At 43.2% G+C, this 26,378-nt stretch overlaps 1 protein-coding gene across 4 annotated transcripts in view; it reads right to left on the reverse strand.

Moving 5' to 3' along the window:
• Positions 1-26,378, reverse strand: part of WIPF1 (WAS/WASL interacting protein family member 1) — a 55,471-nt gene that overhangs the window by 17,772 nt on the left and 11,321 nt on the right. For 2 of the 4 annotated variants that reach the window (XM_050976868.1, XM_030240876.2), the window contains exon 2: positions 16,835-16,945. The gene's annotated coding sequence lies outside the window, so the exon portion shown is untranslated. Of the gene's footprint in view, positions 1-16,834; positions 16,946-20,138; positions 20,270-22,853; positions 22,882-26,378 lie in introns of those variants that run through there. The other 2 variants (XM_030240888.2, XM_030240884.2) reach the window with 2 other exon arrangements.

The raw sequence follows: 26,378 nt of genomic DNA on the forward strand, positions 1-26,378 counted from the left end.
GCTCATGCTTCAAAAGAATTAGAATACAGATGTAACCCGCCTTCCCTCCCCCCTCTCCCCCTCAAATTGCTGAGTTACCTTCCTCAGAAGAAATATTTTCTGAAATAAGACTTTAATGGATTTTGTGTAAAATCTTTGGGGAGGAAGGAGTCAGACACATCACCCATAGCTCTGGCTGACCATCTAGAAAAGTCATGGAGTTCAAAGTGGTGTAAGGCACTAGTGCCTGCAGGTTTTCTTCTCCCACACTGCAGAAACTGTTTCCAGTTACTGCAAAAGAGAGAGCAAAGCAGAGGGGAAGCTGGTGAATAGACAGAGTGACTGGCAAAGAGGGAACTGTGAAGCCAAGCCTACAGGGTGCTGTGCAAACACCGGCGTTCAGGGGCCTGCAAACAGACCAGCCTGCTCTCATCAGTCCTCTGCTGCATTACTGAGCACCTAAGCTCCCCAGAGAAACAACAGCTTCCTATTCAGAGGATCCACTTGAATTTAGTTCTATTCCCATCTCCCAAATTTGTAGCTTCCAGCTGTTACATAAAAGGCTGCACAAAGCCCTATCCTTTCCTAATCAGCATATTCTAAATGCAATATTTGAAATCTGAAACCTATTAAAAGCACCAAGACTAATGCTGCTTTGTTCTTCAGCTTCCTGTTTAAAAAAATAGTCAACAGGAAAATTATTTCTTACAGCAGACCACAACCATCCTGTTTCTTAACACAAGTCTTTTCACAGCTGCAGTTGTCTCTAGCTTAACTGTGCCATGAGGGTATTTCACCAAACCTTTAACTGCTTCATTGGATTAAAAAGAGAAATTCTTCTCTCTGCGCTGCTTTGCCAAGAAGTCAAAGCAGTCTAGATAATGTACCATCAGTCTCTTTGGCACTCCATGTGTCAGAGGAAAGTTTCTGGAACAGGCAGTTTGGTTTGATATCAGACTTTTAAATGAATCCTTTAAGGCAGCTCAGACCTGAATGCAGCAAGTGAGCCAGGTGGTCTGTGAAGCCCTTCCTGTAAAATACCATACTTGGCTACCTCCCTGTCAGTTAGAGATTGTTTCCCTCTTGGGCTGCTCTGTTCTACTTTTTTTTCCCTTTTCACTGGATTGTTTTAGATCAGCTTCTTAAGGAATTGGTGGCATAAAGAGGAAGTAAGGTGATGCCTGAAGCCTGAGTTCTCTAAGGGGAAGCTACTACCCACAGACCGTCCAGCTTCTCCAAAACCCTCTCTGCACACATGATTTGCAAGAAGGCAGTGAGGAGAAATGCACTAGGTGTTCCCTTCTTCTCTGTCCCATCTTACATGTTCCTGTACTCAACCACTGCACACTAGCTGGTATTTCTGGTACTGAAGGGCACTCTCAACTGAGCTGCCATTGAAATTAGGTGAGCTTGCATTTTGCTGCTGTTGAACAAGCCCTATAGCCCTCAGAGACAGGCTGGAAAAAAGCATTTTGGAAGCACAGGACAAGCTTCTGTAATAAACCAAACTCTGGCAACACTGGCCTGAAGTTTAACCCAAGCATCCTGCAGGGTTGTTTACTCATGGGGCTCTAGAGCACACACTTCCTTTAGGAGCCATCAGAAAAGAGATCACAGGCGTGACTAAGAAACCTGTCTGCCCACACAAAAACGTATCATGCATACACTCAGAGCCCATAAAACACCCTAGATTGTCAAATTTTAGTTTAAAACCAAAGTTGCAATACTTCTTCACTCTTACTTTTGTCACTCTGACTCTGCTTCTGCTGATGAAAAAGATATTTTTAGAAACTCAAGCTGAAACATTGCAGGAAGAAACAGCACCTCTGTCTTGAATCTCCAACTCATCCTTGGTGTTCTGTTGTTAGATTTTGTACAGTCTATTTCTTTCTGACTCACTATAAGCCTATATGAAGAGTAACAATGGTCTGAAAAGATGCAGTGACCTGGTGACTTGCTCTGACAGCACAGGGCAGTGCTGGGAGTAGCCCTTGGGAGAGTACCTCTTGGGCTGCAGAACCAAAACAGCTGAGTCAGCACAATGCCGAACTCGAACTCTGCAGCTGTTTGTTCCTCACCAATTCACAGGATGACTCTTTCTCACAGAGCAGAGGGTCGTCCTGAGATGTTAAGTGTAACTCTGCCATTAGAGGAAAGCTTTGGTTACTGTCCTACACTTCTGCAATGGATTCACATCATTATTTGCTCTCGGTCAATGGGAAAGAGCTGAATTTAAGAAAAGGCTATGATGTTAAATTGCAAACAACTGACACTATAAAATACCTGAAATAGTAATCCACCAGTAATAAGTTTTACCCACCAAATCTGTTAACAACCAAGTTTCTTATAATGCTTGGTGCTGCAGGGTTGTTGAAAAGGAGCTGGTTCCCAAAGACCAAGGCTGAAGGTGTATTGGCAACTTGAAACTCCAGGAAACACATACTAGTGTGTTTTCGAGGCACCAGTGTAAATTATCCCATCTTTTAAGGAGCTCTATAGAAACGTTCTGTCTAGGCGAGTGCTGCTGGAGCGGCAGAAAGGACTGCAGTGACCGCAGCATCAGCCAGCGAGCCCCGAGGTCAGGACTGGCAGCAGGAGAGAAGGGCTCCCACAGCTGGCCGCGGCACCGTGCCCCGCAGAGCCGGCCCGCTGGCTGCGGGCTGCCCGTGCCGGAGCAGGCACCCTCCAGGCAATCCTCACAGCGCCTGCCCTGCCGGAGCAGGCACCCTCCAGGCAATCCTCACACCGCCTGCCCTGCCGGGGCCACAGCCCGGGTCCGGGGCAGCCTCCCCGCAGCCCCGCCGGGAGCGCAGAGCCCGCCTCTGGAGAAAGCCGCTCGCACTGTTGGAGATGCTCCAACAATGCCCAGTAAAGAAAACCTGCATAAGAAAGCTCTGGTTTCTGCAAACTACCAGGCACATGCAGCAGCCGTCATCGGGAAATACATCAAAATGAAATATTATGCAATGCATCACGATCAAGACTCCTTTCATTTAAAAATCAGAATAGACTAGAGAGGAAATGCACATCGCATTCTGCAAAGAGCCCCTTGCTCTGCGGAGTGAGCCTTAAAGAGCAATGGGCAAAAACGGCACTGCACTGAATGCAGTGAAACACACATTTTGGGCACTTCAGATTTCATTTGGTGTTTCAGGAATCATTTCAGGAACATTACAAATGCTAAAAAGAAACAAAAAGAAACATGACCTTTATTGTGGGATAGACAGTGTGAACAACCACACTGCAAGTGTTTGGTTTGTATCAGGTCAGACATTTTGAGCTGCTTGAAGGCCCTCCCTCTTAAATATTGAGTCAGAGGCAGACAGACAAGCTCACTGTGGTTAATCATTTCCTGCATGATTAATTTCCAAGCAAAAAAAGAGGAAGGAACAAACAACCATAGAAATAAAACAGAATATATAAATTTAAGGGGAAAAACCCCTGAAGTTGCCAATTAAAATGCTGATTGCTCCCCTATGCAAAAGGGCCCAACTTCCAAATCAGTGTTGATTTGATTCTTTCAAAATCCATTACTTTCTCCTAAGGAAAGAAGGGAATTTTTTTGTTTTAAAATCTGAATTTAGGGAAATTGGGCTACACTACCAAGCACTTTAGTAAGGTAGCTCTCAAAACAAAAAGCACAGCTAACCCTAAATAGATTACAGAGTAGTTGGAAAATCACTTACAATCAGTTTTATATAGACCATAATATTTTTTCATAAATCATTTTTTTTTAACAGAGTACTGAGCTATCAAACTTTGTTGCCAAAACCAGTTACAATGATGTAATGAAATTTGAACCCCCCTGCTCCCACTTTCCTTGGCAGACCTGAGTCATTAGTAAGCCTACATGTCCCGTGTTCCACCACCACAATATCCCAAGGCCAGAGGGGCTGCCTGCACCAAGTGTCAGCCCAGGAGTGTGGCACAGTGGGAATGAGAGGATGCTGAAGGTGCTCCTCCCATGCAACACCACACCTGTAAATCCCTCCCTGAAAAGAATCAGGTGTTTTTCTTCTTCTCTTTTTAGTAAAGTTTCTATATATATATAAATCTATAAATAAATATACAGATAGGTGAGTTTAAGTGCCTAAAGAGTTCAACAAGGGTACCAAACTACCCTTTGGGCCTGAAGTTACTGGAAGATACTGAAGAATTCCCCTATAGGGTAAAGAAAAAATATTTAGGAGACTCTCTGGCCTCAATCACTTGCACATGGAGGAGTGAAAAGCCTATCTGGAGGAGTGAAAAGCCTATCTGGAGGAGTGAAAAGCCTATCTGGAGGAGTGAAAAGCCTATCTGATAAAGGTTTTAATTGAGACACTGGGGACTGCTGTATAACAACCTTTTACTCAGCAGGACAGCCTGGATTTTCATTCTCCTAACTGGGATAAAACTTCTGAAGCTCACCAACTCCAGGGAAAAAAAGTGACATCTAAAATGCTACTGTTAGTATTTTTGAGTCCTTTAACTCCAGTGGTGGTCTTTTAAGAACAGTTTTTGGCTGAGAAGACAGGGATTACAAGACTTTGAGACAGGACATTACAAGGGTGTGAGAATGTAAGTTGTCCTATCCTGTCTGGAGGAAGCTGTGGTACCAAGAGGAGGCACTAACTTTTCACCCCTAAAACCATTTGCAGAGATCTGGACAGCCAAAAGAGAGACCAACAGAGAAGTTACTATGAGTGTTTGAGACCCAGGGAAATTCTGCTGCCAGAGAGAGGAAGCCTACTTTACTGGGGACTTTTGGCATTTCAAGGAAACTCCACAGTACCCAGAATGAGTATGACTTTGAGTATGACTTTCCACCACACTGAAAAATGCCAGCCCTTACAGAAAATGCCAGGACAGAGGGGGTATACCTGTCAGTGATGGAGAGTTACTGCCTAGACCCATTGGAGGTGTGATGGATTACAAGCTTTATTCACAGGCACATGTGGAAGTGGATGAGGTGTGTGTGGCCCTGAAACAGGATTTGGCCCAAGCTGAACAACACACAGGAGGGATTTCCCATAGGGAAGTGCAGCTTTTCCAATTCAGCAATGATAGATGTGGGGGATGCAACACCATCGTGCTGCAAGCAGGGAGCAAAAGGGGAGAAGTGGAAAGCAAGAGCCTGAAGGGTCTCTAGCAGAAGTGAATGGGGTAGTTCTTGGGAAAGAAACATGTCAAGCCAGTATCACAGTGAACATTTTTCCTGCCCTACTGAGGCTGCAGAGAGAGGATATATTTTTTGTTTTGTTTTGGACATACCTTTTCAAGAAACTGCAGAGTTAGTTTAGCTCAGTTATGCCATTATAAGAGGTTATATAAAATGTGCAGGTGTTGGGGAGCTAGGGAGATAAAGATAAATAATAACAAGAACAAACAAAAGACATGACTAGTTTGGAAAAAAAAGTGAGGATGCTGTCAGGTGCTTTCATGTCTCTATGCACGTTATCCCAGGCCCCTGTGCTCTGTCAACCCTACAGTATCTCCATCTTCCTCCATACTCCTCATGCTCACTCCCTCATCCCAGAGCATCCAGCCAAGTGCAGTGATCCTCCGGTCAGCATCATCTGCAGCCCACACTGGGTAATTTCCCAGAGACCTAAAACACCCTCAACACTTTGCATCTACTTCCTACCACCACAGGAATACAGTAACAGAGCAAGTTACTGTGTGTGTCAGTGACAAGTGAGTCAACAGAGCCCTGGGCCAGCACATGACCCCAGGTGCCCAGAGCAGTGACAGCCAGATGCACCTATGGTCCACAGCAAGCTGAATCCAGCAAACCTTATCTGTCAAACACAGTTCAGACTTTTATGGAGAAAATCCAGCAGTGCTACATCCATAAAAAATTACAGCTAAAAAAATAGCCTGCTATGGTGACAGAACGTTGTTTTAATCCAAGTATTTGAAAAAGATTATTTTTTTCAGTGAAATACTTTTCAAGATATGCAGAGGATCACATGCAATGGCTGACTTTGAAGGACTGCCTCTAGTAACCAACATAGTCCCTGTTTGGAAAAAACAGCTAAGCTTTTGGTCAGTCTACGTGTTTGGATGTAGACTTCAGAAAAGCTGATAATGTAAGAGCAAACACACTATAGCAGAAAGTATCTGATTCACTGAAAACAGAAATTGCTTACATCTAATCCACACTCCTATCATTTCTTTCAGCCAGTGTGCCCAGAGGAGTGGTACAAAACCACTCCTGTCTGTTCAGGCAACAAGGGTCAGGCCACATTCCCCACCACAGCAACCTGGTCCTGGGAACAGCACCTCAGCACTGGAAAGGACACCTGGAGCAAAGCCCCTGCTGCACCAGGCACCTCAAGAGGGATTTTACTCTTCTTGAAACAGGCACATGTGTGTCACTCCTCAGCAGGAGGCCAGGGCCAAATCCAGCAGAAAAATCTAATTACTGGGCTGTATTCCAGTCCTCAGGACAGGAGGACACATGCTCAGACACTGCAACCTCTGCCAGCTCCATCTCATCCGTGCCCCCACACCAAAAAATGAAGGGCCCTTTCCCCAGCCACTCTGCAGAAAGCCCTAGGGCAAAAGCCTTCACCCTCTCTCCCAGACAGGAGTGATGGTTCAGGATGAGCTGTTTGTGAGCTCTCCTTCAGCTGTCCAGAGCAGAGCTGCCTTTAACACTTCACCATCCACCACCCACCTGTTATCAAGGTGAGTGCTGGAACCAACACACGAGGCTGTTAGCCAGGCACTGCCCAGAACAGCCAAGGAGGATTCTCACAGGCTGTAGGTGACTTGAAAGGCACACTTGACTCCCAGTGCTCTGGTGAGGCCACAGGGACAACTTCTCCACACAGGGACAACACACTTGGGACAAGTAAGGATCTGATGTCTCTCTCCAGCTTATTCCCTCATCTCTTCTTCCTTGTGCACATTTTGTGTTCACAAAATAGTGCTCCTAGCATATAGCCCAAGAGCTTCTCTGCAATGGGGCTACTTTTCCCAGTGTCTCATCACTGTAGTAGTGATCACTCAATGCCATATGGCTGCTCAGCACTGCACAGCTTTCTCCCCAGAACTGTCTTCAACTCAAGGAGCTGTTGGTAGGCTAGTTCAGAAATTAGGGATTTCTGAGTATTGCCTCCAGGTTATTGAGTCCTAAATCAGAACGAAATAATTGCTCTTAAGACCAGGACTTTTCCCACCATCTTATCCTCACAACACAGCACCACACATCTCTCACCAGGCAGGGTACTCATGGCCTGGCAGGCAGCAAACAGCCAGGGGCAGGGAGGGATGTTTCCCACAAGCCACACCTGCTGACCCAGAAGCAGAAAGGGATGGCCTGACCTTCAGAATCCCCAGCTTGTTACCATGGGAAAACAGCTTATGTTGACACGACCATATCTACCTTTTGCCTTTCCACCTATTGCTCCACTTTTATTTCTAGGTTGTTACAACTCTGACCACTTGTTTACTTTGTGTAACAGGACAGCAATCCTGCTCTTTGAATCAAATTGACAGAAACCTGGAGCATTTTCTCCCTTCTATCCACTTTTTGTAGCATAACAGGCCAAAAGTACCATAAATTAGTCCACCATAAATGTAGGGTTTTTTGGACGTTTGAGCTGTTGCAACTTTTAGTACACATAGAAAAAAGTCAAGAAAGTAATCAAATGTGGAGAGCAAGCTCTGGGATTTTGCTGGTGGACTTCTGCTGCCCCCCCCTCAGGTGTGCTGCAGTCCCCTACAGAGCAGTAGTTAGAATGAGGGGCAAATCTCTGCAAGTCCTGAGGCTGGGATGAAAAGAGCCCATCAGGAGCTGCAGATTACATTCTGGGAGCTATGGGATACCCCACACCACATCCTCTCCATGCCCAGGGCACTAAATGAATAATGATGTGACCTGCACAACACCATTGCTGATGGTGCCTTCATTCATCTTTCTCTAATCAACAGGATGGCATGAAGCAGCAGTCAAGAAACATTTAACAACAATGGATACTTACAGAAAAGGATCAAGGACCTCCCACACTAGAAGATTGTTTCATTTCTCAGTAGGTATAGGTTTAGAATTCAATTCAGCATTCAAATAGGCTTTTTTCATATCAAGCATTTTCTTCATCACAATCAACTAAGTCTTATTAAACATGCAGTGAATTGTGGCTGTTCTACTAAAGGCAGCATCTATAAAATGATATTAAAATAGTAAGTATCTCTAAAGGGGAAATCTGAGGCATATAAGGGCAAGACATGTGGAATGAATTTAAAGCATCGTTTTCCAATCCCTCTTATAAATATTACAATATTCCTATGAGAATGTTGAAAAACTATGGTGCACAGAGATCAGCTCAGATTTCACATCAAAAGCCCAAACAAAAAGCTAAGTGGCCTGGGCAGTCATCAGGGAAAGACCAACTGCACAAGCAAGAGTGCACTGGAGTTTTTACAGCCCAGGTGTTGACGTAAATTAGAGTAACTTGAATACCTGCCATTAGAGGAGCAATCAAAGACTGACCTGCCTGGAGTGTGGGAAAAACAAAGCAAAAGCCAGCCCCAGATCTGCATAATGTAAGGGAGCCTGCTCCACCATAGACAGTACAGAAAACCACCACCTCAGAGCCAGTTTACTGTCAATAAAAGCCTCAGTTCAATGCAGCAAGAACCATAAATCAGTTTTGTGAGAAACAGGCAACCAGGCCTGGTAGAGAGTTTAATTAAAAAAAAAAAATCTAATTTTCCATTCTTGAAGTTAATTTTGAATGATTTGAGGCTGCGAAGTGGTGAGAAACCTCCACTGGACTGGGTAGAGATGGAGAGCCTGAATTTATTCTCATTAGAGTTCATGGAAAGGCTCAGGCCAGTTTTCAGAGGCAACTGGATGAGACTCATTGTACCTTCTGACTTTGCTGAAGCATTTGAACTTTTAGAGGTCACATTTAGAGATTAAGAAGAGTACATCCCATGAAGTCCATTGATGTTTTCTCCTGTGGAGGGATTTGCACTGTAGCTCGGGGTTAGTCATTAAACCAGATCATTTGTGAGGCACCAAATCATATCTGCACATAAGTAATGAATTTGACAAGTGTCACAGTCAACAAGCAAGGCTGGCACTGACTCCCACAACACCATCCTTTGGATCAGGAAGGCTGGTGGAGCAAGGCCCACAGCCATAGTTGGCACAGAGATGCCATACCCTGTGCTCAGCACTGCTGGTACCTTGCTCCATGAACTTGGGGAGAACAACCAGCAAGATATGCTGTCATCTGTCTCCAAGGTCCACAGCCTATAGACAAGCTCCCCATAACTTACCCTCTGTGCCCTGCTCACAAACCACCCACTGAACAGAAACTCACACCACTTCTTACTAACTGAGTAGGTACTAAAGGAGAACTCATTCTACATATCCCCTGTATTCCCTGTGTTCACAAACCTTCTCTGACCTCCACTTCAAAAGGCTGTAAACCAGCATCTGATCTGCCATTTAAAGGCTTATTTCAGCAATGTGGCCAGGAAAAAATAAGCTCTTTGTAGACCCTGCTGAGCTGCTACAAAACATTTACTTTTTTTTTACAATTCATATTGCCTAAGGAATTAGTACAAGTTTCCAATAAAGCCATTGAAAATTTTCAGTTTACTGACTTAAAAATGAATATACACAAAATATACCATTACTTTGCAAACTTTTAGTATTTACCAAAGTAGGTATTTTATCTTAGATCCTCCTCTGAGAATAGCTACAAAATGAAACTCTTACAAATTTTACATGCTAGCTTACAGTAATAAATGAGTATCACTTTCAACCCCCCCCAAAATGCAGATGTATCTGAAGCTGGGCAGTATATGCTGGGCATCTGCACACACAGAAGCTGGACAACAAAGCATCAGTTTGCACAAACACCAAGAAACTCTCAGTATCCATTTTCCTTGCTTGGAAAAGAGTTCTGCCTCTGGGGTTTGGCTGGCTCTCTAGAGTTCATACTGTGTCTCGGAAAGCTTCCACGTGGGCTGCTATGGTTTCAGTAATTATTTTTAAAGGACCTGGGCAATATAAAAACAAGTCTGTGGAAGAGACTTTAAAATCAGGATGGACATAATAAAGGGAAAGGAAAAGAGGGGACAAAAAGTAATCTGAAGCAATGAGAGGGTTTTCTTGAGGAAACAACCCCTGCCCAAACTCTGGGACTTCAACTGCTCCTTCTTCACATTGGAGCCAATCTTAGCTCATCCCAAACTACTCAAGATACCGTGGCCAAAAGTTCATGATCTGTTCTCAATGGTCTACACAACTTTAGATTTGCACCCAAATTGCATCCAAAGCAATAAAAAACCCAACCAGAAGGTAAATCAAGGATAAGAGATTAAAATTAATCTCAAATATCTTATCATACACATTTTGCTTTGAAAAGGATCAATTTAAAAACAAAAAAGAAAGCAGTAATATTACTGAAAACACATAATTGCACATGTGAAATTACATGATCACCTAATATCCTGGCAAATGAGGCCTTATTCTAATCCATATTAAAAAGAAAGCCAAAATGTTATGCTCCTGCACCACCCAATTATCTGTCTGGGTGGAATCCAGCAGCAAACTTCTCCTGCAACTTCAGAGATATAGATAAAGGAAGCAACACATTACTGCTATTAAAAAATGCTCAATAAGACAACCTTAAAACTACCTTTAGATGGACTGTACAAAACTAACAGACCAGATAACCATTAAGGAACCATTAAATAAAGAAGACTGAAGGTTGTCATTATCTCGGCATTGTCTGGTTCTTTTGCATCATATATAAAAATCTACTAAATCTGACCATCATTTTCTCTCTTTTAAAAACCATAAATTTTAAACTGATATTCTGTTGGAACTACAAGAAAAGCTTAATTTTAAGAGTAATTTTTTCATTTAAAATAAAAAAGTACCACCTGTCCTTAGATGATAGGAACTGCTATCATCTGGATAGCAGGTCTGGATTCATTCCAGACCTAAGAAGTCTTCTTAGATTTAGAAGAAGATATAATCCTAAGGCAGTAATGAGAATCTTAGTATGATAAATGATGAGGGCTGCCAGGTGAAGTTCTAGGGCTAAAGCAGACTAGCAAAAGGGACAATAAAGATTCATTTTTTCCACTTGAGCAATGAATGTGTTGAATTCATCATATGCCTTATTCTGAGCTGACCAGCACTTCCTGCCTCCAGCACCAGTTACTGGACAAAAAACCTGCTACCTAATGGAAATATGTACAGAAACCCCACAGAGGATCTCCTACTCCAGACTCACTCCCAGGGAAGGGCAGCTCCAAAGCAAACTGGTGGCCTGCAGAGTGCCCTGCAGAAGGTCATCTCCAGCCCAGGGGCTTTTGGGACCTGTGGACTGGGGTTTAGAGATATCCCCAGGCAAGGAGTCTGATGCCCTGGTGACTGCTCACTCAGATTCCCATCTGCAGCTGAAGCAGTGGAAGGACAAACCTGAAATTCTTCCTTCTCTGTTTGGGTTTAGTTTGTCTCTTTGCAAAGCAGTCAAAATCTAACCCACAGCACACTGAACATCTCTCCACAGGAGAGACCTCGGCCTTCAGCATCAGAATTTGCATGTGTGCAATCACCAGCAATACTCATGTGCTGTTCCTATCACCAGCAATTTCCATTTGGCCCAATCTGGAAAACATCCTGAGTAATACAAGGATGAATTTTTCTGTTAAGTATTTCCAACGCTGCCTTTTGGCAAGAAAAAAATGTCAAAAATCACTTGGAAAAGAGAGGTACAGCTAAGAGACGTTTCAATTATTTCATAAATAAGCTGCCAAAATGCAAAGAACAAAATCCAGGCAATACTAATATTCTTCATATTTATATCATTACAAACCAAGCTGAGATCAAAGTATTGACCAACCACAATTACACTTTGTTTCATTTACTAGAACAGAGCTACAATAAAAATTTTACTCACAATAGCTTTGTAAAGCCATTTTTACATAAATTCTTCCATCTGCTTTTGCAGCAGGACTTGATATTTATGCAATATATATGTTTATGAAATATAGGTGAGATAACATTGAATTGGAGGTTTCAGATTAGACACCTGGGCCTTTAGCTGAATATTTGATGATACTGGGACCATGAAATTCGCAGGTATGCATCCAAGTACACAGCACACATCTGCAGCAGGTGATGCCAATTTAAATACCTACTGTAAGGGCACACAGTTCAGCTGTCTGTGACTAATCTAAGGTTTCATTGATCAGTTGGAAGCCCTATAAGCAAAGATAGGGCTTTCAGAATCTTCTGAAGATTTCATTTATGAAACAGGCTTCTCTACTTGTTTTGGCAATTATCTAATAGATGGCAAGGTACCAGTTCTGTTTTTCATCAGGCTGTGGTTCCTTCAAACTCAAAGCAATTCTAATGTTACATGAAAGACAATGCAGGAATTTAAATTCCCTGATCTACCTAGAGAGGCACTAAAATTTGTGTGTGTTTAATAATGAGGGGTTTGGGTAAAAAAAAAAAAAAAAAAAAAAAAACAGAGAGAGAGGGAAACTACTTTTATGTCTTGTCTAAGTCTGAGACTTGAAGAGATTTCTACCTTGATGTACTGACATCACGGCACTGCTGATGAAGCACAGGGCTCTCTGACTGATGGTGACTGCCCTGATTATCCCCTGGTCCTGCAAGGGACACAGGCAAATTGGTGCTGCTCCAGCTAGGACTGGGAGGGCACAGATGGCAGAAGCAAGAGGGCACACAGTCCTGTAAAGGGCTCTGGTTTAAAGCATGGCACAAATGAAACAAAAAGCAGCCAAGGACAACAAATTGAAAACGCCCATCTGCTTTCCTCCCCATCTCCAATTACAGAAGTTTTTGCTCCAGTTTATTTCTCTTTGGAAACAACTTTTTACAGCTGCACATGGCAAGTACTTAGCTAGTGAGCAAAGAGGAGAAGCTGGAAAGAATGATTATTAATGGATTCTGCCAAAAAAATAGGGCAAAGTCACAGCTCAGGACACAAACCAGTCAATCTCCCCCTACACAAAGGCATGTCCTGGACTGCCTTCCTGAGAGGGAAAACAGTACAGCTGCCTTGCTTACTGCAGCTATCCGGGCTGGAAACATACAGCACCCCTCCACTTGATACCTATGAAGCTGGTTCAGTCAACACATGTCAAAAGAGTGTGTTTCTCAAGTCATGGTGAGTAAAAACCAAGAGGTTCCACTCAGTCATCTGCATTTTATTTTAAATATTTATATCTCTAACTGTTTTCTAAGACATTCAACAACAAAACATTTCTGTGAAGCAAGTGTAGCCAAAGGCAGTGTGCCATGTGGGTGCCTGCCCTGGAGGGCATGGAGGCCACTGCAGTGACAGCCCATGTGAGGCCACAGCTAGTGACTGCACAGCCCAGAATAGGTGCCAGGAAGGTGAGTCTGCCAAGAGGGACAAATACTCATCTTGCCTGAACTCGTCAGGAGCCACAAGCCATTGCCTGAGGAAAGACAAGGTGCCTCATCCAGCTGCTCCAGGGTCAGCAGTACCTCCTAGCTCTTGCACTGTTTTGGAAGTGGTGCCCAGCCAGCATGGCACCTCTGTGTTAGCTGGCAGCTCTGAGGCAGCCTGCCACACAGGTGGCACAGGAACTCACTGGGACCCAGGGAACAGCTGGGTTTGGAGGTTATTGGCCTCCACCCAAGATAGCAGGTCTAGCTGAGCTCCTGCTGGTATTCCAAATGCAGGTTATTGCATGAAAGTAGTAATTTAGTGTAGTTCAAGCTAAAAAAAAGTATGTATGACATACCACTGCCATGAAAACATACCCACAAAACTAAAAGCAGCCACATACCATCATTCAGCACTTGCATTTCCTCTTCAGAACATTCAACAAATGCTCTGACTCCAAAGAACAGCTGTAATTTTTCCTTGCTAGTGCCAGTCTACCAGCAGTTCAGAAGAGAAAAGAAACTGGTAGCTGCAGGCTGTAGTGCCCGGTGCAGGTGCCCTGAAACAGCAAGTACTGGAGGGTGGCAACCCATTTCCCCTTACCTGTAATGAGAGTGGCTGTCACAGTTGTTGAACCCCAGCTAAAGCTATCATCACATCTGCTGAGTCCTGTAAATATGGCCAAAACCCCCATCAAACTGGCTGAACGATTTGGTGAGCTTGCAGGGGTAAAACCAAATCTTATTTTAAGTAAATTTGAAGGCTAAATTTCACATATGGCAGACTGACCTGTAACTACTAACATCTTTGCTTTCAAAACCAGAATTTGTAATTAGATGGAGAGTAAGAGCTACTTCAAATCTGAGGCCACAAGCTTCCAAATGAAAAGCAATTTTTTTTCCTAAACTCAGAGAGCTGTATTATCTGGATCAAACTCACAGCTGAAAGGAAGCTTTGGATTGGTTTTATCAGGTCATAAGATATTATGACTCTCATGAAGTCCACTTTCTTTTAAATTGCAGTCCTGATGACTGGCAGTCCTGAAAAAATGATGGTGCAGGGATCTTTCTCTTCTTCAACATCTGCCAAGGCCCTTGTGAGCAGGCAGGCTCACAGGAGGCTGGGTCACAGGGAGAGCCAGTCCAGGCACCACCACTCAGAGAAAAAGCCTTGCTTCTGCACAGAGAGGGTACAGCAGCACCAGGGCTGCTGCATGAAGAAAGCCTCAGCTCTGCAGCCAAACACTTCAGGTGAGCATTGATCCACCAAAACTTGCTATTAGGGAATGCTGCTCAACACAGCCAAATGCAGCCAGCATGAATTTGAAGTTTGCCATTAGTACCAGACTTCCGAGATGTGTGATGTAAAAGAGCAGTTTTCTGCTCACCTGAGAAAGCAGCAGGGCCTGCCTTTCCAGGTCCCCCTCTTACACCAGGAGCAGACCTGGTCATTACCCTGCCAGCTGCTAACAATAACTCAATACCTTCCCACAGTGCAGAGTATAATACACTCATTTTATCTGTTTACTTCCAAAAGAAAGATCTCCTCAGGAAACTCAGAAACAGCATTTTCCATTCCCTCCCTGAAAGGTGAAGTATGAAATGCTCTGTACCATCCATATGGAAATGTTTACTGCCTTTAAAATAACTATTCAGCTTTCATCAATAACCAGAAAAATTCAAAGTCACTGTCAATAAGGAGACTGAAATACAAAAAAACAGACAGCAGGGCTGGAAGAGGGCAGCTACCCTTCCTTCCCCTGAGTCACCATAGATTATATCATTCCTGGCAGTATTCAACTCTTTTTTTCTCTAAAAATCTCCACTGGTGGAAAGTCTGCAATGTCCCTGTCATCTATCTTGTTATCCTAACAGCCAATGAAGCTTTTCCCAGTACTTTATTTAGACCTCCATTTGCTGCAATTTCATTTACTATTTTTCATACTATTTACAAGTGATGCATAAAAGAAATCATTCCTTTCCTCTTCATGGTTACTTGAAAACTGGTTACATGTCTCTTTGAACTTCTCCTCTTTTGGGCTAAGCAGTCATGTTTCCTCCAATCTTTCCTCACAGGTGGTATTTGTGCTGTCATCATCACTGCTGTTCCATAATCCCATATCATATGTGAAATGGCTAAGAGTGACAATGCACCATCTTTATCCCAGTATTGCATTTTAAGTTTATAAATACTCGTATCTTCCTTATCTGCATGTCTCCCTTCTTTGAACAGGCCACCCCCTCCTACCCAAACAGGGAGGTTTGACTACTGAGCACACAGTGGTATCATCTTTTTCAGTCCTGTGGAATATTCCTCCAAATAATACTGGTTGAGATTGAGGGTTGGTCTTTGCACCAACCCTCATCCAGCAGCAGTCCATGCCTGGTAAGAGCTGTGGATTCACAAACGAAGTGAGACATTTGTCTGTTCCTGGGGCTAGCTCTTCCCTCTCACAGCTCCCAAGCCTAGCACCCAGATTTCTCTAGACTGTGGTTTCCAAAGTGCACTGCTGAAACTATACCAAAGTATCAACCCACTTGGACCAGCTACAGGCTTAATCTAGAAGAAACCCTGAATGGTTTTGTGCTCATGTCTACAGAGAACCAAAATCCCCAACCAGTCTGGCACCCTGCCAGCATCAGTCTCTATGTGGCCCACTAACCATAAGGAAGCCATGCTTGGGGTTTACAACACAGAGCATTTGAGATAGGAAATACTTGATCTGCTGGACTGCACCAGCTCTAGATCAGTACACTGCAGCCTTTCTAAAGCTCATGCTTTCTGATGGAGCCTCTGCTGCAACAAGAAGAAAATTAAACCAAAAATTAAATTAAAAATTAATTAAACTAAAATTTAAAAACAAGTAAACACACTGTTCTTTCTTTCTTATTAACCATGTGTTTCAGTGAATCTTTTCATACTATACCTATTCATTAGCACCAAACTGTAAACGTTGCAGGCTTCACTATGCAGTTTTCAAGTGTCATGTCATCTGCTCTAATTCATGACAGCTACAGATTCATTTTGCCTGGTAATATTGTACCTTAGGTCTCCTGACCTAGCTGCTAAGTCTTAAATCTCTTCACTGTTAGCCTTGTACTACTGGAATGGAAAAAAAAAAAACCCACAAAAACAAACAGAAAATAACTCACTGCACATGTTAAAAGCTAATGGATTTGGCATAAAATCTGACATGACCTAAGGCACCTAAATCTGACATTAGGAAAGGTGTGGCACATCAGAGCATGCCTGTAAACTGGCACTGCCATTTATCTGCCCTGGAGAAGAATGGCTCCTGTACTGTCACACTGCAACCTAAGACATGAGATGGCTCTGTGGCTTCCAACTCCTACAGGCCAGGAGTGACACAGAGCAGAGGAGCTTCCTGTGCTGCTGCTCACACCATGACTCCCACCCACTCCCACCCCTCAGTGCAAACCCCACAGGCTCTGTACCTGGTCACAGCAGGAGATGCTTGCATAGAATGGGAGGTCTGGTCAATTCAGTCCAGAACACACTTTCTGAAGTTAGTTAAATGGCAATAACATTTCCCAGGATGCACAATCCTGCAAAGAAGAAAGGAAAAGAACTATTAACTCTGTGAACCATTGGGGATCACAGAGCCTGAGCACACGTCCATTATGTATTTCCTTGAATAAGTAGAAATTCTGCATGAGAAAGTGGCAGTGTACTGAAAGAAGAACCCCCCTCCTTCTAAAGAGGAATCAGAACAGGAAAACACACTGGCTGGGTTCTCCTTATTGCTCACTGAGGCCCGAGGACCTAGTTTATTCTCAAACAAATTTAAGATCATTCTTCCAACTTCAGCATCACATACATAGCAAAAGCCATTACAAACAGTGGAAGGAAAACAGAAAAACATAAAAAGCCATGGATGTGATGGTAGGACTAATAGACAACAGCTGCTCCTAGTAACAGACATGGTTCAACAATTAGCTTTGTAATTAGGAGGTTTCTGTAGTTTTTAGAGGAAAACACGTGCAAAGGCTGAAACAAATCTGTGGGGGGAAGAAAATGAGAGGCAACAGCCTGGAAGATGTGACACATGTGCTGCAAATAACACCCCCAGAAAAAATACACTTGACCATTTGATGTATTCAGTATTAGAACCAACAAAATCTTTAAAAATCAGTAATTTTAAAATAAAATGTAAGAACAGTAGCCATTCAGCATTTTACAGATTTACTTCAATTTAGAAATCAGTTTCAAGAGCCCAGTCTCTCACAGCCATGCAACCCTGGCATATGCTATGTGGCAAAATGAAACCCACAAGGGGATCTGCTGTAAACTCTCTGAAGCTGCCCTATGCAGCTCCAGTTTGCAGTAGCTGGTGTTGCACATCTTAACTCCTACTTTTCTCCTTGCAGAGAGTAGAATAACCCTGTGCTATGGTCCACTTTGCACAGTGGACACAAGTTCAACAGTGCAACGTAGCCACAGTTTTTGGGAGTAAAACCAGCTAGTGATTAAGATGACATTGAGTGGCTTATTCTATTTATTTGCAGAATTAAAGATTCTCTAATGACGCTTCAATCTAAATTTGAAGCACCCTGAAATCAACAAACTATATTAGCATTGCTGAAGGGAAAGACAAAAGCAATTTTAAAAAACACACAGAAAAAGGAATTTTTCTTCTATAAATGCACAGACACATGTACACAGTCTCTCCTTCTTCTAAAGTGCAGGAGAAGAGTAGCCTGTTTCCTAAGCACAGAATTTTTCCCCATCTGGTTCTATTTTTTATTATTTTCTCTTTTTGGTTTCCTTCTCTCTCATTCCAATGCAATTTTAATTCATTTTGTTTAGTCTGTACTTTTTATTCCCTTTCCTCTTTTTGCAGATTTCCTTTTTAATTTGTTAGAGGAAGAAACATTCTTTCCCTGGATTTCATAATACAAGCTGCTGGAAAAGGCCCATTCAGAAATCCCCCCTCTTTAACAACTCTCCTGCTCTTTCAGTCCTGGTTGCCTACGTTCACTCCTGGTAGCAGAGCAGAAGTGTTAGGGTTTATTTATTTAAAAAATAAACTGATACACATTCCTAATTCTGTTTCAAATACCTGGCACAAGCCACTGCATGGAGGCTCAAATATATTATTTACGAGCCATTACATTTAGCTTAAAACAACTCCTAATCTATTTGAGATGAGTCGCTACAAGACAGGATTAGGCTGAAATGAAAATGTCTGCTGTGGGATTTTACTAAATTGCTTTTAAATCGCATTCCTAGTTAAACAGTGCTCCAGTAAAGACTATAAACCCTACTACATCAGAAGGGCTGATTTGGGGCAGAACTTTGGCTCTATGAAAACTTGCTGGTTTTACAGAAGCAGAGGAGCCCAGCTAAAGCCAAAGCCTTCTCTGCATTTAAAGCCCCGAAGCCCAAAATACGAGAGCAAAGCTCTGCAAGGCTGAGGCACAGAGCTGTTTAACTGCCCAGGAACAGGCCCTGCTATTCCCAGCTTGCCAAGACCCTCCATGCCCCGCAGCAGGGCCAGGTGCAGCATCCAGCTCCATGTGCTGGAGGCGGCGGCAGCCTGGCCCAGCGCGAGCCTTCATCTTACACAGGCGTTTCTGCTCTGACATCAGGATGAATGCTCTAGGTGGTACCAAGAGGGTGAGAGAGCTGTGAAACTCAGTCTGATTTTCTACATGACCAGAAAAATATTTTTAAGTATTTGGGAATAAGTATGGGCAACTTTGGGACTTCTTGCCTGACGCTCAGATCTCTGATTTTAATGCATGGGATGGCTTTGTTACAGCACTGTCACCTCCAGCAGCTGCATTTCGTGTGAGATCGCTGCCACCGCCCCTGTGCAAGCCCCTCTGCCTCACAAGCTGTGACCCAAGGTGCAGAGCAGGCACCTTGGCCTCCAGCCACCATTGCTGGAGCTGGCCGTGGGGCCGTCACCTCTTCCCCACGCTCTCCCAGCACCACGTGGACTCCACACCAGGATTTAGTTTTAGTTCAGATTCTATGCATTATACATTTTATCATGCTGTTTTCTTTGTAACTTTCACTCCAACTTTGCATTTAAGATTTGTAATTAATCACAGTTGCCCAGTAATTTAAAAGTAACAAATCTATATTTGTGCTAGAGTACAAAACCTACATCCCATTAAAGAGTCTCCCTCTGAGAGCTCCCAAATTCTCCAGCACCAACCTAACTTCATTTCATTCCTGATGCAATGTGCTCCCGAATTGAAACTCCCCAGCACAGAAAAGTTGTGATGCAATTTCTCAACAGAAATCACCAGGAATGAAAGAACACCTTAACAACCTTAAAGAGAAACTGTGCCAGTAAAATCAAAGAAGAGCTACATATTTGGTACTGCCAAAACAAACTAAAAGTAGTTTTCACTATAGTCAGTGCTTTAAACCTCTACTTGGAAAAGTGCTTTCTGGTATTTATTAACACTGAACACCCCTATCAAAAATCCAGACCTTTAACTTATTTTACAGAAGTCTTAACAAGATGGAGAAGATTTCATCCACACTTCAGGCCACACTGCTGTTGTACTGCAAGGCAGGCTCCAAGCTTTGCACAAACCAAGCTAACCCACAGACGAGCTTCCTATTTCTGTGCTGTAGAGTTCTGCTCTGAAATCCCACGCTGCTTACTACCTGCTACCACAACTGCCATACAGAGCACTCCTCATCCACTGCTGCCAGAAATCAGAGAAAACACATGTGCAGAACCCTGCAGGATAGCTAAAGAGATGATTGAAGAGAACTAACCTGTGCTATTTGAATCTGTTGGAGGTCACCCAGTTCTGAACTTCCCCAGCAGCTCCAGTCTCGTTTCCTGTGGGGGAGCATGTGACACACACTTCCTCACCGCACCTTGCTAGACTCGCTTTGCTTACGTTTTAACATCGGATGAAACAGCCAACTGTCCCCCAAAACATGGTAAAGACATTTCTGATCTAATGTTGAACCACTGACATTTCTGCATAGCCAAAAAGCCCTCTTCTACTGCCTTCTGAGTCACTCCATGATTCAATGGACCTTTTTGTGCTGTATATTAATACCAAATGCTGAATGTGATTCTGCCACAGTATACTCAGTGTGCCTCTTTTTTTAAAGGGGAAACAAATGCAGTAGTGGAGAATGTAATTACACTGCAGGCATGGGAAATTTCAGTTCAAGGGTATTTGTTTATCAAATGCTCAGAGTGGTAGTGAATTGATGAACTCAAACAGATGCAGTCATCAGCAATTTTCAGAAATACTTTCATTTGAATACAGTAAACAGAAGTTTGAGTCCTATGAAAAGCAGTTCACGTCTTCAGAAGAGTAGAGATTTTCTCAGTTGTATCAGTGTACATACACACATTATTATCTAGCAATGGGCAAACAGGTCTGAACATACGCCACAAAAGGAAGGACAGTAAAGTCCTGTACTAGAGTACTATGTTACCAGGACTAGTCAATAGGTGGTGCTTTATCAGAATATTTTTTAAAGAGACATAAATTTTGGAAAGGCAATCTAGCCCTGAGTGCACCACCAGATGCACTGACACAGTTTGGAGATAAAGTTTGAAGACTACCATGTCCCAGTAGAAGCAGAATGGTCACACCAGAGTCAGCAAGGAGATACTGTTCTGCTGGTAGATGGCTCCTTGTGGAAAACACTAAATACTCATCAATCAAGCTAATGGAGGGGTGAAGATAAATGTTGCATACCTTTATTTAGTGAGAGCTGAAATAACAACAGACAATGCCTGGGTCAGCAGACAATGCCTGCCAACAGATCAGCCTGGCAAGGCCTGGGTGAAAGCAGTGGGTTACAGACCCACAGGGGTTCCCTTACAGACCGACTACAAAGATCTTTGCTGGGGCACAGATTTGCTTTAGCTGTACCTAAGTGTGAACGTGAAAACCTTGAAGGTAGGAAAAGAGTGAAGAGACAGTAATGCAGCAAATTTGGGATGCAAATCTTTTGGCAGCAACACTCATTCGTGGCTGTCCTGCATCCACCATTCAGTTCTCCCACTGCACCCCCCAGCTGCCTCAAGTGTGTTGGCACAGTGGTTCCACAGCCTGTGCCCTGGATCACACTGAGGAGCTGATCTAGTGGTCAAAAGCTCACAAGATTTCTTTCCCCTCTCACTTTCAGGCAAAACCAGACAAGTGCTAGTAGGAAGCTGGCTCTGCCACTGCCCAGGCTGTCACACAAAACCCAGAGCCAGTGAGAGACCCAGAGCAAGCCAATCAGAGCTGCTTCTTTGCCCATGGTAGATGAATTCTATGCAATTTCTACGTAAATTAAGAGGTTTCCACCAAAATGTCATCTTTATAATTAAATTGCACCAGATGAAGACATCAATGTTGTGAGCAGCCTCCTGGTGACCACCAGCCAGGGATTACATTCCCATCTGCTGCCTCAGGGCTTCTTACCACCTCTCACTAGTTCATTACTATCAAATGAGCCAAACTAGCTCCAGTAATTTATATCAGTGGGTTAAAATAATTGGAAATAGAGTAACAATAGTTTTGAGAATCCCTCCTATCCACAGAGATGCGAGAGTAGTGACCTCTGGCAAAGGGGCAGCAACAACAGGATTTACAGAGCAGCAGCTAAGTCTTAAACAAATTACCCTCAGCTAATAAAAGATACAAGTATGTTATGTGTAAACATGCATAGGACACCCATGCAAAAGGAAATACGTGCATGACTGAAAAACCCCCATCAAACCAGCCCATAAAATGGATGCTTTTGCATGAGACACACACACACCCATCTCGTGCACGCACCTCTGAGCTCCTGCAGCTGTAGTAGGAAAGCATGTGCAAACACATGTCTGCAGATGCACCTGCTCTGCCCCCACTGAAGGTTTTGGGCCAAATGGCCAAGGTATTATTTACACTGGAAGACACTTGAGAGCACTGTGAGACTCATGCAGCTTAGGCATCTTCCCCTCGGTAAGCGTGCAGAGACATGACATGCCAGACCCTGAGCTCCAGAGGCACTGAGGGGAAGTTGAAGAGTTCAGGAAGTGGCCATGCTTGCTCTCAGCACACTGCCTCTTTGTCCTCACCCAGCTGCTCCCCCAGGAGCTTTCAGACAGCCCGGATCCCTGACAAGAGATGGGTTATTTCTCTCCATTTTAAGAAGGGGCGATGTTTACAAAGTCACTTTTAATGTGTCAGTCTCTCTGTGAGGATCTAGTCACACACAATGACTGTGCCAGAGCCGTGCTTGGAGCTGCTGGTGGGGCAAATATACTTCTGTATTCCCCTGGACGCTTGGGATTGTTCTAGATGGGAGGAATTTGCTCACCCAGCAGGTAACTCGCAGCAGCCTCGCAGCCACTTTTAATCCCTGCCCAAAGCAAACAGCCTCCCAGGGTGCTGCTCCAGCCAAGCTCAGAGTGCTGCATGCCCTTCAGTGGGGCCATGCAGAGGCACTGCAGGGACAGCGAGGGCAGCTGTGTGACACCAGGGGACCCACCGTGTCCGCAGAGCTCCGGCACAGCGGGGTTTGCTGAGTCACCACTGACACCCGAGCATCTGTCAGCTCTGACTGCAGACCACTAAAACAAGAAGAGAAACATCTGAAGCCTGATAAATCTCATCCCTTGCAAACAAAGCATTTATTTCTCCATCCTTGTCACAGATGAGGAATCTATTGGCTGGCACCTTTCAGAGGAGCAGAGCTCCAACAGGGATTTTTTGGCAGTAATTATGTGTAAGCCAACCACTTGCAACTAAGGCTATGTCTCACCTTCCAAATACATACATATATACACATACACAAGACAAAACTATCTCTTTAGCTTCTGAGTGGAAAGCACACATGAAGCTCTCCTTTATGTACACATGGGTACTTCCTGGAGACACGTATTAGTAACCGTGCAGATGGCACAAGTTGTTTTTAAAGCCATAAATTGACTCCCCTCACTTGCCACGAGATGAAACAGTGTTTTGATTTATGAATAAAGGACCACCCCAGCAGCAATAACAAGTTCCACAGTGGCCTGACAGATAGCCACAAAAAGATGTTAAGAGAAACTGATGTAAAGCTATTTACACAAATGATTTGCTTGTCCTGTGCTATGGGGATAAGAAGGCAATCATGGGCTCTGAAGTTTTTGGTTTAAATTAGAAACTTGCACTACCCACACATCTGAGTATACTGGACATGATGACCCAGACTAACAGAGCATGCTGAAACCCAGCATTCAAGACAAACACACACTTTCTGCCTTATAAAAACAGGCCCTATTTATTCACTATAAGAAAATCACCCCATTCACCAATATGGCTATGACTATACACACAGACACAACAGTGGATATGGTGAGGACTGTTTTCTATCTGGAATCTGTCACCAGCAAATTTGAGCAATTAACCTCTCAGTGCTTGGGCAAAACAATCTGCACGGCCCCAGCTTTGAGCAGGCACACCACAGGCAAGTGCAAACCAAGAGTAAACCATCACGTGGAACTGTGAACCTACAACCACAAATAAACCAACCAAGCCCAGATCTCTCAGCCAAATCACCAGAGCCAAGCACTATTACAGAGGTGTTCAAACTTCAAAGCAGGAGCACAGTCTGCAAGAGTTTGTTGAAAGAATTACAACCAGAAACTGGGACTTCTCAGTAGCATATAATCCCTGCTGTTTCCATTTCCTCTTTCTCATTATCGGCACCGACGGGGGCTGAAGATTAGCAAACAGTGGGTGTTTGGGGTGAATTAGAGCATGTGTGATGTAGAGCTAGGTATCCTGGTGGCATCTGTGTGACTTCAGAGAGACGTAAATATTTAATGCTGCCCACTACATTTCTTCAAAATGATGAAATATTAACACATTCCTTGGGGGTGGGGAAAATCATACCAGAAAAATAGAGACTCTGTTTTGTCCCTCATCTGGAATGGGAACAAAATCTGATGATCAAAAATGTGCTGGCAGATTGCCACTCTCTAGTCAGGTCTTTGTGGAAAATGATGAGTTTTTACACTGCTCCAGTCCTGTCTGAAAACAGTGAACCCCCTCTCAAACTCAAAGCACTTTACACAGCTATGTGCATGAGATGACATTATCAGCCATCACCCCTGCGTTTAGCCACAGGCTATCTCTTCAGAGGACAGCCACATAAAAAAGAAAACTTACTTTTGCCTAGAAATGCCTATGTATTTCTTGAGCAAAAGCTGCTGAACTGACAAACCTTGCTCTCAAAGTTACTTGTCCTCCCTGCTCCTTTGACATAGACATTAACAGATTCCTGAAGAAATGCTCTGCAGTGCATATGTATTATTTATACATGTACATGTATAGGTAACTAGGTGTACTTCTAAATTGAGAACTATTTGTGTGGAAGTGCCTTCATATCATTGTAGATTATTTCCAATGACCTTAGTATGTTCTCAGGAACAAAAAAGGAAGTTTTAATCAGATTGCTGGTTGTGGCTTCTAAAACTTATTTTCACATACAACCCGATTTCTTAGTTTGTAGCTTATTTATACAATAGGCTTGGTACACAAGCTCTTTGGCCCTATCAAAGAATATCATACAATCCATATTATCTTTCCAAAGGGTATTTTCAACACTCTTTATCCAGTAAAATCTGCCTAGCTGTTTTTCTAGAGTGTGTTTACTGTATTTTCCAATGGCATGCCTAGGCTTCAAGTACCTTTTGTCAGTACATAAGCATTGCTATGATGGAAAAATTAAAATATATCTATTATTGAGCAACTTGTCTTCAGCTATTCACATGAGTCAGAAAGTCTTCAAATATTCAGCTGAATATTTGATGACAATTTTTTATATACTTAGTTATTTTAGTAGAAAACATCAACTGGTTTTAAGACCACACTTGAATCGGAGTGATATTTTATATCCAAACTTCCCACAAACATCTGTGTACATATATATACACATGGATACATATATGTACATGCAAATAAACAAATCTACACCTTGGAAATCATGATCTACCAGAACATCACACATTTTAAAGCCACACAAACAATATTCATTGATAAGAGCAGTTTTTCATCTTTTCACAGGCCATACAATTTCAAGCTGTTACTGATGCTTAGTTTATTTCCCCTTTACATTCTGAATCTCCTAGCCAAAGTTCACATCCCCTTTTTTTTTTTTTTTTTAAGAGAAAGCAAGTCCCCAATCTTTGGGAACTTTAGTCTATTTCTTGCATTCTTCCCATGGGTGGTATATTTCACATCAGGAATAACTGGATGCCAAATATAGCCACAGATGGGAGTCTCTGCATAGTTGCTGGGTAATTATAAAATAGAATCAGCTTCTCTGCTGTGTAACAGAGGAGATTTTATTCTTTGCTTAGCTACAAGTACCAGCAATCCCATACTGATTTGAACTGTATCCAAGTAAGGTGAGCAAGATCAGGTCATGAACAAGATCAGACAATGTCTTTGTGCTTCACTGAGATTTATTGACAACTGTAGTCTGCCAAAAAAAAAAAAACAAAACAACAAACCAAACAGGGGAAAGGGAGGCTCAGTATATGAATATGTATATACACTGCATATCACATTATTATTTAATTATCAGTGTAATTACTATGAATAAGGAGAGCTTGCCACTGTGATTTCAGAGAGCAGTAGTTTAAAAAGTGACAGAGTATTGCAGAGTCCATGAAAAGCATCCAGATAACAGCCTTGAAGACTAACATTCTCTGTTTCCTTAGACACTGAAAAAAACTCAGCCCTGTTGTGAATTCCCATATCTCACCTACATGTGAGGGGCAGCCACATGGGACACATCCAAGTGATGGCTCACACCACTGTGCCCACCACTGGCCCTGGTCTGAAAGGATCACTCATTAGCCAGCAGGGAACAGCCTCAATCCTTGCTGACAGTCTGACTACTCCATGATGCCTTTCAGCATGGAAGTCATGCAATGCCACTTTGAGCAGGAAATTGTGTCTTGCAGACCTGGGGTTACCAACTCACTGCATGTAGACTATGCTTAATCTGACAGAAAGCAATGTC

Source organism: Serinus canaria, chromosome 7, assembly GCF_022539315.1.
Source record: "Serinus canaria isolate serCan28SL12 chromosome 7, serCan2020, whole genome shotgun sequence".
NCBI classification, from domain to species: Eukaryota; Metazoa; Chordata; class Aves; order Passeriformes; family Fringillidae; genus Serinus; species Serinus canaria.